The 14,341-nt window shown below is 41.1% G+C and overlaps 1 protein-coding gene across 2 annotated transcripts in view; it reads right to left on the bottom strand.

Annotated features, from left to right (window-relative positions):
• Positions 1-14,303, bottom strand: part of LOC129868322 (protein FAM222B-like) — a 59,057-nt gene extending 44,754 nt beyond the window's left edge. The window contains exon 1 of one of the 2 annotated variants that reach the window (XM_055942192.1): positions 14,225-14,303. The gene's annotated coding sequence lies outside the window, so the exon portion shown is untranslated. Of the gene's footprint in view, positions 1-6,147; positions 6,298-14,224 lie in introns of those variants that run through there. The other variant, XM_055942191.1, reaches the window with a different exon arrangement.
• Between the last annotated feature and the right edge of the window lie 38 nt (positions 14,304-14,341).

The raw sequence follows: 14,341 nt of genomic DNA on the forward strand, positions 1-14,341 counted from the left end.
AAACATTTCCCATATAGCTGCAGCCCAATATGGTGACCAGAGTATGGGCGTGTGGAAAGGAGTGCTGTAAGAAAATAACATTGGTTGATATAATACTTCCCTTGTCGTTTACAATGCTATCAAGTCACAGCCATCTCCTTATATGGTAACTAGCATGGGTTTGCGACATTCTGTTTAACTGCACTTTTCAAAAAGTGTCAAATATTACCAATATCACTCCATCTGTACGAGTGAGAATGAAGCAATCCATGTTAATAGGATTTTGTAATGACATTGTTGTATTAATCTATAAAACATTGGTGAGCATCCACACTAGAGGAAAGTTAATCATTCTACAGTCCTACACCCGTCATTCAACTGATCAACGCATCCTACTGCATGCTGCCTATTAATAAGGTGGTAACACTAGACAATTCATGAGGTCTTTAATGAACAGGTACTGGTTAAGAGCATTCAGTGTTTTTAGGGTGTGTTCATTGTCATAGTGAAAACTGCAAATGATACTTCAATGTACATGTAGGCCTAATGAAAAATATAGTAACTCACATTTAAATGTAGCAATTCAACAACAAATGCCATTTTGCCTGCACATCTTTTACAGTATGTCATTACCTCGTTGCTCAAGTGGTTTGCAAGTGATTTCCATTTTTCTAATGGTTGTCAATTATTTTGGGTCTTTTTCACTGTGCTCATCTCTATGTCCTGTGCAACTATTTGCAATGCAACAATGTTATCATAACCGGCCAAAAGTGATCACACCAAATAGAGGTCAACCGATTAATCAGAATGGCCGATTAATTATGGCAGATTTCAAGTTTCCATAACAATCAGTAATCAGCATTTTTGGACACCAATTATGGCCGATTACATTGCATTCCACGAGGAGACTGAGTGGCAGGCTGACTACCTGTTATGTGAGTGCAGCAAGGAGCCATGGTAAGGTGCTAGCTAGCATTAAAATTATCTTATAAAAAACAATCAATTTTAACATAATCACTAGTTAACTACACATGGTTGATGATATTACTAGTTTATCTAGCTTGTCCTGCGTTGCATATAATCGATGCGGTGCCTGTTCATTTGTCATTGAATCACAGCCTACTTCGCCAAACGGGTGATTTAACAAGCACATTCGCGAAAAAAGCACTGTCGTTGCACCAATGTGTACCTAACCATAAACGTCAATGCCTTTCTTAAAATCAATACACAAGCATATATTTTTTAAACCTGCATATTTAGTTAATATTGCCTACTAACATTAATTTCTTTTAACTAGGGAAATTGTGTCACTTTTCTTGCGTTCTGTGCAAGCAGAGTCAGGGTATCTGCAGCAGTTTTGGCCGCCTGGCTCATTGCGAACTGTGTGAAGACCATTTCTTCCTAACAAAGACCGTAACTAATATGCCAGAATTTTACATAATTATGACATAACATTGAAGGTTGTGCCATGTAACAGCAATATTTAGACTTATGGATGGCACCTGTTAGATAAAATATGGAACGGTTCTGTATTTCACTGAAAATATTTCACTGAAAACAAAACGTTTATTCACGTTTTGTTTTCGAAATTATAGTTTCCGGATTTGACCATATTAAATGACCTAAGGCTCGTATTTCTGTGTGTTATTATATTATAACTAAGTCTATGATTTGATAGAGCAGTCTGACTGAGCGGTGGTAGGCAAACAGCCTACCTTCAAACAGCACTTTCGTGCATTTGCCAGCAGCTCTTCGCTGTGCTTCAAGCATTGCTCTGTTTATGACTTCAAGCCTATCAACTCCCGAGATTAGGCTGGCAATACTAAAGTACCTATTAGAACATCCAACAGTCAAAGGTATATGAAATACAAATAGTCCTATAATAACAACCTAAATTTTTTTACCTGGGAATATTGAAGACTCATGTTAAAAGGAACCACCAGCTTTCATATGTTCTCATGTTCTGAGCAAGGAACTTAAACGTTAGCTTTTTTACATGGCACATATTGCACTTTAACTTTCTTCTCCAGCACTTTGTTTTTGCATTATTTAAACCAAATTGAACATGTTTCATTATGTCACGCCCTGGCCTTAGTTATCTTTGTTCTTTATTATTTTAGTTAGGTCAGGGTGTGACATGGGGGATGTATGTGTTTTGTATTGCCTAGGGTTTTTTGTATGTTTATGGGGCAGTGTTTAGTCTAGGTGTTTGCATGTCTATGGCTGCCTAGATTGGTTCTCAATTAGAGGCAGCTGTTGATCATTGTCTCTGATTGGGAACCATATTTAGGCAGCCATATTCATTGGGTATTTCGTGGGTTATTGTCTATGTTAGTTGCCTGTGTCTGCACTATTTGTTTATAGCGTCACGTTCGTTTGTTGTTTTGTAGTTTGTTCTTCATTTTCGTCTTCAATAAATAGAAGATGTATTGTTATCACGCTGCGCCTTGGTCCTCCTCTCTTCCACCATATAACGATCGTGACACATTATTTATTTGAGACTAAATTGATTTTATTGATGTATTATATTAAGTTAAAATAAGTGTTCATTCAGTATTGTTGTAATTGTCATTATTACAATTATTTAATTTTTAAAAAATTTAAAAAAATGGGCCGATTAATCGGTAGCGGCCTTTTTGGTCCTACAATAATCGGTATAGGCGTTGAAAAATCAAAATCGGTCGACCTCTAACACCAATGCACTCTCAACTTTCCCTGATATGCATTTCTATACTGTAGGCCTGTTTTACATTCAGCAATTAGCAAGAGCAGGCCTGCTTCTTTCCCCCGAATAGGCTATTAGGCCTAGTATAAAAAAAGGTAGCAAAATAAATGTACTATAGCTTTTGCAGCTACAGCTTTTCCTGAGATTTCTTCACGAGAAGAGGAATGGCCTATTGCGGAGAGGCTTGCATAGCCTATAGCCTGTTGCGCATGGGAACAGCTGGACGAGAGAGGCGAGTGATGTGTAGCCAAAGTAAGAAGCTAAATATTAGGCCATTCATTAGCTAAATATTAGGGCTATAGGCTAAATATTTACTTGTCAAAATGCAAGAAAAATGTTAAAATATTATGAAATGGCAGATCTGTTGTGCGTTCCTCCAGGCTGCGCTCTGTGGTCCTTGGACACGCAAAGCTCCACTATTGATTAGGCCTAGATTGTTAGACAAGAAAAGGGCTAAAGAAAATAATTTGATGTAAGCGTAAGGCCGGCATTTCCTGGGATTTAAAAGGAACAGCCTATATAGCCTATAAATTATAAGTGTATGCATATTAGCCCATAATTTATAAGCTCAATGTTTAATACTGCAGTGAATATATCCAGTGAATTTACACAGCGAAAGAAAAAAAACTATCATATAACTAAATAATAGGTAGCTACACACTATGTGCGCTCACAAGGCTGAGCGCACCACCTGCCAGTCCCCAGGTATGCAGCTCGACAAGCTACCATATTGTTTTAGAAATGGGGACAAGAAATGTATCCTACCTAGGCTACAACAACATTATTATTGTTTCAAGTGAGTACAAAACTCCAGTCTAGGCTTTAAACTGCAGTGAATAGCCTATGTCATTTGAATAAACGCTCAAAAGCCTGGTGTTTTTTATGCATATTATTTTTGAAATAACTGCATCCAGCCTGCGTGATTGGGCAACCATTTGGATCAGTTATGGGGGTTTTCTCTGCAGTTTAGTCTACAAGGTCCAGGCACATTAGCAGGAAAGTAATATGGTGTATTTTCTCATGATGTTTCAGCTAACAGAAACATGCTAATGCAGGGATTTTTAGTGGCGCACATATGAATTATGGTAATGCAGCAGCGCGGAGGAAGTTGTATACATAGTTTCCCGCCTTTGGTTTTCGTGTTTTAAAAGCGTTCCAAAATTAGGTGGATAGCAGAGCGGTTTCTACACACCCACTCCCCCATAGACAGGTTTGTTGTTTAGCAACAAAACCGAAGCATGCACTACTATGGGGCAAAACACAGGGGTTGGCTAAGACTGTTGACAGCATGCAAGCTATATTTTGTCTCCAATGTTTATTGAATACGTAAATAAATTTGCACAATGAGCACTTGTCTCAAATGCATTGTTACAGTTGTTGGTTGGTCATCCTGGCCATCCAGAATCACAATGACAGGCTAGCTTCTGCCCCATGGAAGCACGCACATCGTTTTCGTAACGTTGTCAGCTAACCTATCTATACTCCGGGCTGCGGCTACCCTCTCCTCCATATACATGGATATGTACAATTGTTTTACTCATCAACCCAGAATTCACATTTCGGTTCATGCCAATTGGATCTCGTTCGAATAGGAAGCCTCAGCTAGTCTGTTTGACCAATCAAACAGCTTTCTGCAAAGTAAAAGTCCGGCCTCCCGGGTGGCGCAGTGGTCCAGGCTCTGTCGCAGCCGGCCGCAACCGGGAGGTCCGTGGGGGCGACGCACAATTGGCATAGCGTCGTCCGGGTTAGGGAGGGTTTGGCCGGTAGGGATATCCTTGTCTCAGTATGTAAAATGTAATAAAATGTATGCACTCTACTGTAAGTCGCTCTGGATAAGAGCGTCTGTTAAATGACTAAAATGTAAAATGTAAAAAGCCAGATGCATGAGGATGAGCTTTTGTTACCTTGCCAAACCTCTCACTGGTTTGTGCAAGAGGAGTCCAAGTTAAACACTAATAATACGCTGATGTGTAGAGGAACAACTAAATGCTGGATTGTCGAGAGAGATTATATTCATGCTAAACTGTGAGACAGTCACAATACAGAGTTTCTGTCTATGAAAATGAGGAATAGTAGCCCTATCAGAAAAGAAAGCCCTGCAAAATGATAACAGTTTCTGACATCACATCCAAACCACTCCTTGACTGTCAGATCAATCTGAATATTGTGGCATTGACACACCTGACCCCTGTATTGTTTCAAAGGCCACTGTTAGCTATGTCAGGTGCTTCTCCAGTCTCTCTCTCTCTCTCAGCCTCCACCTCACAGAGACAGACCGAACAAAGAAATTATTAACCCTTCTATCTTTTTTAATATATTTAACTAGGCAAGTCAGGTAAGAACAAATTCTTATTTACAATGGCGGCCTACCCCGGCCAAACCTGGACAACGCTGGGCCAATTGTGCGGCGCCCTATCTGACTCTCAATCACGGCCAGATGTGATACAGCCTGGATTCGAACCAGGGACTGTGCCACTCTGGAGCCCTTGCATGGCTACTGGATGATTCAGTCCAATCAAAGCAGCACAGCAATTGAGAAACACACTGCGTAACTTTACTGTAAGTGTAAGCACAACAAATTCGACCTGGCCCACCCACCAGCGGCAGGCTGTCCAAATGCAGAAAGTTGGCAATCAATTAATTATCCATCTCCCCAGAGAAGAACACACCCGCTATTCGCCCCTGGCTGAGATGACAATATTTTAAGGAGGTGGTAGGCTTGTAAACTACATAGTTGACTCGTTATTCAGTGAACTGAAAATCAACCTCTGTGTAATTCAAAACAATTAGCTAACGTTAGTTAATGTCACAATAAAGAAAATACAATCTTCATATTCTAACAAATTGATTAGTCGATAACTACAGTACATTAGCTAGCTAAATGTTCGACAAAATGGTTAGGTAAAATAATGTATAGCTAATTAATTTATTGAGGATAATGTAATCCGTTAAATTATGATAGATTTAGCATCAACATTAGACGACATAAGATGCTGGCTAGTTGACACATTCAGTAGAGAAAACTGAAGTATCGAACGTAATGCCAAAATTCAGCTACCACTAACCTTGAATTAAGAGTTATTTGAACAAGGGAATAACGTTTAATCAAATTTTTGTAAGTGCAATATCGATAGACAGCTTGTACGCTAGCCCAAGATGTACTCTTAAAGGATCCTACTGTATAGTTACAACTTAAGGTCCAATGACTCGTATGTGTAATGGACCCGAGAGTCATGATCAAGGGATAGCTTGTTAGCATGCTAACTCGTAGCTAGCTACCTGGATAGCAGGCTAACTAGCAAGCTAACTAATGAAACAGAAAGCTAGCAGCTTGTTAGCTAACGTTGACTCCTTTGTTGCCGTCTCTGCTTTGCACACATTTACGACAAGTAATTATCTTCCAGCGTGATGAACTAAATCAGATATTAGGTAGAAATACTTACTCTCCATGTACCTCCTCGAAAGGCATTCCTTAAAACATCGTCATGGTTTAAAATTCAAATACAGATTTGTTTTGCTATTTGTTGTTACTCTGCGTTGCCGAATCACTGCTGCTGCTGTCTGCGGCAGAAACTTCCAACGCATGCGCAGGATTCCTCAGCACTGAGCCAAGTCGGTCTTGACTGAAGTTTTCCCCTAAGACCAGTTTGGTTCATTTTCCTAAATAATGATTAAGGTTTTGATAAGGTTAGGCATAGCTGGTCCTAGAACTGTGGTCAGTGACAACGTTTAACCGGGCAAAGTCCCAAGAATGAGGGAAATGTCATCGATTAATAAATAACATTTCCAGAATTGAATTGATATCCTTCATTACTGTGACAATAACAAAGGTGGTGATCATTATCATATTGATGGCGATATTGAATGCATAACATATTAAAAAATGACAAATAATTTTTTATTTCTACATTTGCAAGACTAGAAAACAGTTCATTGCTTATCACAGTAATTCAAAGCATGTATATGTACACATAATCCAGTGTCCACTTCATTCACCTCCCTAAAATATAGCCGGGGACTATAATTCAGGCAAATTTAAATCTGTTTTACCTCATTTCTACCAGCATGTCACATGCGCAACCAGAGGCAAAAAACTCTAGACCACCTTTACTCCACACACAGAGACGCATAGAAAGCTCTCTCTCGCCCCCCAATTGGCAAATCTGACCATAATTCCATCCTCCTGATTCCTGCTTACAAGCTAAAAGTAAAGCAGGAAGTACCAGTGACTTGCTTAATACGGAAGTGGTCAGATGACGCGAATGCTACGCTACAGGACTGTTTTGCTAGCAGAGACTGGAATATGTTCCGCGATTCATCCAATGGCATTGAGGAGGATACCACCTCAGTCACCGGCTTCATCAGTAAGTGCATTGATGACATCGTCCTCCCAGTGACCGTACGTGCATATCCCAACCAGAAGCCATGGATTACAGACAACATCCGCAACGAGCTAAATGCTAGAACTGCCGCTTTCAAGGAGCGGGAGACTAATCCGGACGCTTATAAGAAATCCAACTATGCCCTCAGATGAACCATCAGCCAACAGGTAAAGCGTCAATACAGGACTAAGATTGAATCCTACTACACCGTCTCTGACGCTAGTCGGATGTGACAGGGCTTTAAAACTATTACGGACTACAAAGGGAAACATAGCCGCGAGCTGCCCAGTGACGCAAGCCTACCAGATGAGCTAAATGTCTTGTATGCTCGCTTCGAGGCAAGCAACACTGAAGCATGCATGAGAGCACCCGCTGTTCCGGCTGACTGTGTGATCACGATATCCATAGCCAATGTGAGCAAGACATTTAAACAGGTCAACATTCACAAAGCCGTGGGGCCAGACATATTACCAGGACGTGTACTTAAAGCATGCCCGGACCAACTGGCAAGTGTCTTCACTGACATTTTTACCCTCTCCCTGACCGAGTCTGTAATACCTACATGTTTCAAACAGACCACCATAGTCCCTGTGCCCAAGAAAGCGAAGGTAACCTGCCTAAATGATTAACGCCCCGTAACATTCACATTGGTAGCCATGAAGTGCTTTGAAAGGCTGGTCATCTCTCACATCAACACCATCATGCCGGAAACCCGAGACACACTCCAATTCACATACCGCCCAAACAGATCCACAGATTGCACAATCTCAATCATACTCCACACTGCCCTTTCCCACCTGGACAAAAGGAACACCTATGTGAGAATGCTGTTCATTGACTACAGCTCAGCATTGAACACCATTGTACCCACAAAGCTCATCACTAACTTAAGGACCCTGGTACTAAAACACCTCCCTCTGCAACCAGATCCTGGACTTCCTGACGGACTGCCCCCCAGGTGGTAAGGGTAGGCAACAACACATCTGCCACGATGATCCTCAACACTGAGGACCCTCAGGGGTGTGTGCTTAGTCCCCTCCTGTACTCCCTGTTCACCCGCAAGCCCGACTCCAATACCATCATTAAGTTTGCTGACGACACAACAGTGGTAGGCCTGATCACCGACATCGATGAGACAGCCTATAGGAAGGAAGTCAGAGACCTGGCAGTGTGGTACCAGGACAACAACCTCTCAATGTGACCAAGACAAAGGAGCTGATTGTGGACTTAAGGAAAAAGAGGGCCGAACAGGCCCCATTAACATCGACAGGGCTGAAGCGGAGCGGGTCGGGAGTTTCAAGTTCCTTGGTGTCCACATCACCAACATACTATCATGGTCCAAACACACCAAGACAGTTGTGAAAAAGACACAACAACACCTTTACCCCCTCAGGAGACAGAAATTATTTGGCATGGGTCCCCAGATCCTCAAAAAGTTCCACAGCTGCACCAACGGGAGCATCTTGACCAGTTGCATCACGGCAAGCTGTACCGGAGCACCAAGTCTAGGACCAAAAGGCTCCTTAACAGCTTCTACCCCCAAGCCATAAGACTGCTGAACAATTAATCAAATGACCACCCAGACTATTTACATTGACTCCCCCCTCCTTTGTTTTTACACTGCTGCTACTCTCTGTTTATTATCTATACATAGTCACTTTACAAATTACCTCGACTAACCTGTACCCCCGCACATTGACTCGGTACCGAAAATATTTTCTTAACTCTATTTCTTCAACTGCATTATTGGTTAAGGGCTTGTAAGTAAGCATTTCACGTTAATGTCTACACCTGTTGTATTCGGCGCATGTGACAAATAACGTTTGATTTGATTGACTTGATTTGAGTATAGATACTATTTTGAGGCTTGAGGAAAATGACAGTCATACATTGAGATAATGTACTGTATCATTCCCTTATATTATAGTATATACCATGTCTGCATGCCAGGTATTTAGGAGCAGGTAATTATAAATCTGTGATATAGGAATGAATATCTCTTTGCTGGGAAAAATACAAAACAAGTTACAAACAGGTAGGCAAAGTTTAAAAAATCTTAAATGGTGGTTTGAATCAGCAATACTACTGTACCATGAATGATAATAAGTAGCAAGTATATGATATACAGTTGAAGTCGGAAGTTTACATACACTTAGGTTGGAGTCATTAAAATTAGTTTTTCAACCACTCCACAAATTTCTTGTTAACAAACTATAGTTTTGGCAAGACGGTCAGGACATCTACTTTGTGCATGACACAAGTCATTTTTCCAACAATTGTTTACAGACAGATTATTTAACTTTTCACAATTCTAGTGGGTCAGAAGTTTACATACACTAAGTTGACTGTGCCTTTAAACAGCTTGGAAAATTCCAGAAAATGATGTCATGGCTTTAGAAGCTTCTGATAGGCTAATTGACATAGTTTGAGTGAATTGGAGGTGTACCTGTGGATGTATTTCAAGACCTACCTTCAAACTCAGTGCCTCTTCGATTGACATCATGGGAAAATCAAAAGAAATCAGCCAAGACCTCAGATATTTTTTTTGTAGACCTCCACAAGTCCGGTTCATCCTTGGGAGCAATTTCCAAACGCCTGAAGGTAGCACGTTCATCTGTACAAACAATAATAGTACGCAAGTATAAACACCACGGGGCCACACAGCCGTCATACCGCTCAGGAAGGAGACGCGTTCTGTCTCCTAGAGATGAACGTACTTTGGTGCGAAAAGTGCAAATCAATCCCAGAACAACAGCAAAGGACCTTGTGAAGATGCTGGAGGAAACAGGTACAAAAGTATCTATATCCACAGTAAAACGAGCCCTATATCGACATAATCTGAAAGGCCGCTCAGCAAGGAAGAAGCCACTGCTCCAAAACCGCCATAAAAAAGCTAGACTGCGGATTGCAACTGCACATGGGGACAAAGATCGTACTTTTTGAAGAAATTTCCTCTGGTCTGATGAAACAAAAATAGAACTGTTTGGCATCATTATGTTTGGAGGAAAAATGGGGAGGCTTGCAAGCCGAAGAACACCATCCCAACCGTGAAGCAAAGGGGAGGCAGCGTCATGTTGTGGGGTGCTTTGCTGCAGGAGGGACTGTTGGACTTCACAAAATAGATGGCATCATGAGGAAGGACAATTATGTGGATATATTGAAGCAACAGCTCAAGACATCAGTCAGGAAGTTAAAGCTTGGTCGCAAATGGGTCTGCCAAATGGACAATGACCCCAAGCATACTTCCAATATTGTGGCAAAATGGCTTAAGGACAACAAAGTCAAGGTATTGGAGTGGCCATCACAAAGCCCTGACCTCAATCCCATAGAACATTTGTGGGCAGAACTGAAAAAGCATGTGCGAGCAAGGAGGCCTACAAACCTGACTCAGTTACACCAGCTCTGTCAGGAGGAATGGGCCACAATTCGCCCAACTTATTGTGGGAAGCTTGTAGAAGGCTACCTGAAACATTTGACGCAAGTTAAACAATTTAAAGGCAATGCTACCAAATACTAATTGAGTGCATGTAAACTTCTGACCCACTGGGAATGTGATGAAATAAATAAAAGCTGAAATAAATCATTCTCTCTACTATTATTCTGATATTTTACATTTTTTAAATAAAGTGGTGATCCTAACTGACCTAAGACAGGGAATGTTTACTAGGATTAAATGTCAGGAAATGTGAAAAACTGAATTTAAATGTATTTGGATAAGGTGTATGTAATCTTCCGACTTCAACTGTAACGGATTGAGACATCATATGTCATTATATAATACATGGAAATTACTTGGTTATCATCCCGACCAGACCATTACAATGACCCAAGACAAATCCTGCCTGGCCTGCAAGTGTTACTGCACCCAAATCCCAACATCAAGTGAGGGGGCAGGGGGAGAGCTCTGTCTGAAAGCCCAATCACAGTGACTTCATCTGGGGATGGGAAAGTAACAGCACAGCAGTGGGCACATCAGGCCATAGTACAAAGTTAATGATGCAGAATGGTGTCTTTTCTCCTGCCCCAGAATAATGTCAATACAGGATGTTTAGGAAAGCTGTACCTAATTACGCTTTTTAAATTCACCGCCGACATGATTGATGATTTCAAAGGGAGGCATAATCGATCCACTTTACAGACAAGTCATATTGATTGCAAGTCTAGATTGACTAACTTTTTTCTCTCGCTCCAATGACAGAGGGACTTTACAATCAACAGAGAATATTTGTGACCTGGTGGGTGTTTCTTAAAAAGCATTTTGATGAAGGCCTTATAGAGGATGTGGCAGCTGTGCAGCTGCTGTATTGTGTTACTGACTGCAATCATATGTAATGGATTGGTGAATGCTCGGTTGCATTGGCAACCCCTGCCTGCCTTCTCCCACAGCTACCTCTTGACGTGCTCATGTCTCATGCTTATTATTTCATAAACTTTGTTATTCCTCGCCAGCAGCAAGGTTGACAGCCTCACTCTAGCAGCTGCCTGTTAAGGCACATCTAGTTAGTCTGACTGCTATAGGAGATGCTGGGTAAATTTGACGTGACAGGAGTTACTTTCTGCCTGGAGTCAACATAGATAAGCAAGAGGAATGGAATTCACTGTATGTTTTGGGGGAGGTTACTGGCTTCATTGTTACTGACAATTAAGAAACATTACTGCTATCAAACATCACAGAGGCAAGATAGAGAATAGAATGAATTGGAAAATGAACCAGATCAGAGAAGAGATCTTCTATGACAGTATTCCATTTCCACTTGACAAGTGCACTTTAAATGGCAACATGGGCTCTACAATAATTTATGATTAAATGGTTTGCAGGCACAGCCATTTTGTTCTTTTTGGAGAGAGCCCTTTCCATTTTTGAAGGCCAATGTTAATGCAGTCATAGAAAGAACTCTGATGCACTCCCACGTGAAATGGCCATGTGAGGAAAGCCCTGAGGGAGCAAAGGCCTTGAATAAATGTGTGTGTGTGTGTGTGTGTGTGTGTGTGTGTGTGTGTGTGTGTGTGTGTGCGTGCGTGCGTGCGTGCGTGCGTGCGTGCGTGCGTGTCTGCACGTGTGTGCACGTGTGCGTGAGTGTTTGAAAGCGCGTGAGAGAGCTCAGTTCCAACATACTGATCCTCAAATATCCTTCAGTTTCTAGTTCCACTGAAAGTCTATTCCACAGTGAGTGTCTGCTAAAGGCTCTGTTTTTGTTGCTCCCTCTTTTTCTGCAGAACTTTTAGAGTTGGATGATGACAGATTGTGAGCTACCTGATATCCTACATCATCCTCCCCAGTGGAGGTGTTTGTTACATCCTGAGGGAGTCCTTGAAGACTAACAAGCAGACGGCATGTTTGATGGACTATGAGGAAACATCTGCTCTCTCTTGCTTTACTTGCGAGGAAAGAGACTGAAAACAAAATAATAAAATAGAACAAATCAATCGATCAACTACATATGCACTCCCTTATCCTTAAATTAAACTTAGAGCACACTTATAATGTATAATCATATCCAATTTTTGTCAACTTCTTGTTGTGAATTAGTAAGTAAGGACATTTAGGCATCGTTGCTGCGTATTCCTCAGGATAACATGTTGCTAAAGCCCAGGGCGTTTCGATTGCAGTGTTTTCCAAAACTGTGGTGCATGTGGGTACCCCCGGGGATAAACAAGTCAGCACCAAGGGGTACGTAAATAGCCTTCGGGGACTGACAATCTGTAATGGCAGACTTGTCTGTTGCTTATTTTTCATGTATATTATCAAGCCATTTTTCTCAGTGTGATGATCCATAGGCCTATTTCATCAATAAAAGCTCAAGTTAATTTACTTTCAGTTGAGTATTAACAATGTTTGTACCATGTTTTGTGCTGCTACCATGTTGTTTCGCTACCATGCTGTGTTGTCATGTGTTGCTGCCTTGCTACGTTGTTGTCTTAGGTCTCTCTTTATTTAGTGTTGTGTTGTCTCTCTTGTCGTGATGTGTGTTTTGTCCTATATTTATATGTTATTTATTTTTCATTTTTAATCCCAGCCCCAGTCCCCGCAGGAGGTATTTTGCTTTTTGGTAGGCCGTCATTGTAAATAAGAATTTGTTCTTTACTGACTTGCCTAGTTAAATAAAGGTTAAATAAAAAATAAATACATACATTTGCCAGAGATAAGCAGCAAAGAGATTGCTATTATGGCCAATAGCAATGGCTCAGAAGACACATTATTTATCATGGATGTAATGCAGAGAGCTGGTAGTTGCTCCTTCTCAGGTGCAGCACTTTACAGTTTTAACATCCCTCTCAAACTGAAGACAGCTTTAAATTGTTTGTGATGTGTCAGCTATTGAATGCATATTTCTACATTATGTGGTTTTCTATAATGTGATCCAACATTCAGTGGTTCCATTGGGGTGATGGAGATGGAGATGGAAGAGAGATGATGGAAGGAGATGGAGATGGAGATGGAATCAGAAGGAGATGGAATCAGAAGTCAAGCAATAAAGATCAATGGCGTTTCCTCCTCTTGTTCGCTAGGGGGCGGTAAAGCCAATAGCTCGCCACAACAACCAAGCAGAACCTCTTCCACAGACAAAACCGCTCTTTTGTTTATCCATCATGGCTGCCCCCCTAAGTGCAATGTGAACGTAAACAATCATGCCATGAAGTAACCTTGCGTTTCGGATAGTGTCACCGAAATATGTTGGAATTTCATCGATAACGCGGCAAGATAAGTTTATATCATAAATTGCTTTCCGTGTGAGCATCTCGATTTTCCCGAAAATCTGTATATTTTCCGAGAGTTGCTTTCAACATCTCTGCGCCACTGTTAAATGTGTCACAGTTTCTCTGAACGGGTCAGTCATCTTCTACCGTATCTGCTTAGCTTTCTCTCAAATTAATAAGCGATCATATAAATGTAATAGCCTTTCCACCAACCAGAAATATATTTTATTTTGTCTGAAATAATACATTAACTGGAAGGGTCTGCAATAATGAGATTTTCTTGACAGCCATGCCTTATCCAGCTAGCTATTTATTTCATGTTGAGGAAATAACTCCATTGATGTCAGGTTACATACATGTCATTTAGTTATAATTATAATATTTTTTTAATCTGATTCCTGCGACATTGTAAACTAGGCACAGCCGTTGCATCAGTTACCTGGCAGGGATACGCAGGGATGATGATATTCTCGATGTCTCCTTCTGTTGCTTTGGTTTTAGGATGGGCTGCCCGTCGTCCAGGGACATATAATGGACAGGGTTTTCGCTTCACCCC

Source organism: Salvelinus fontinalis, chromosome 13, assembly GCF_029448725.1.
Source record: "Salvelinus fontinalis isolate EN_2023a chromosome 13, ASM2944872v1, whole genome shotgun sequence".
NCBI classification, from domain to species: domain Eukaryota; kingdom Metazoa; phylum Chordata; class Actinopteri; order Salmoniformes; family Salmonidae; genus Salvelinus; species Salvelinus fontinalis.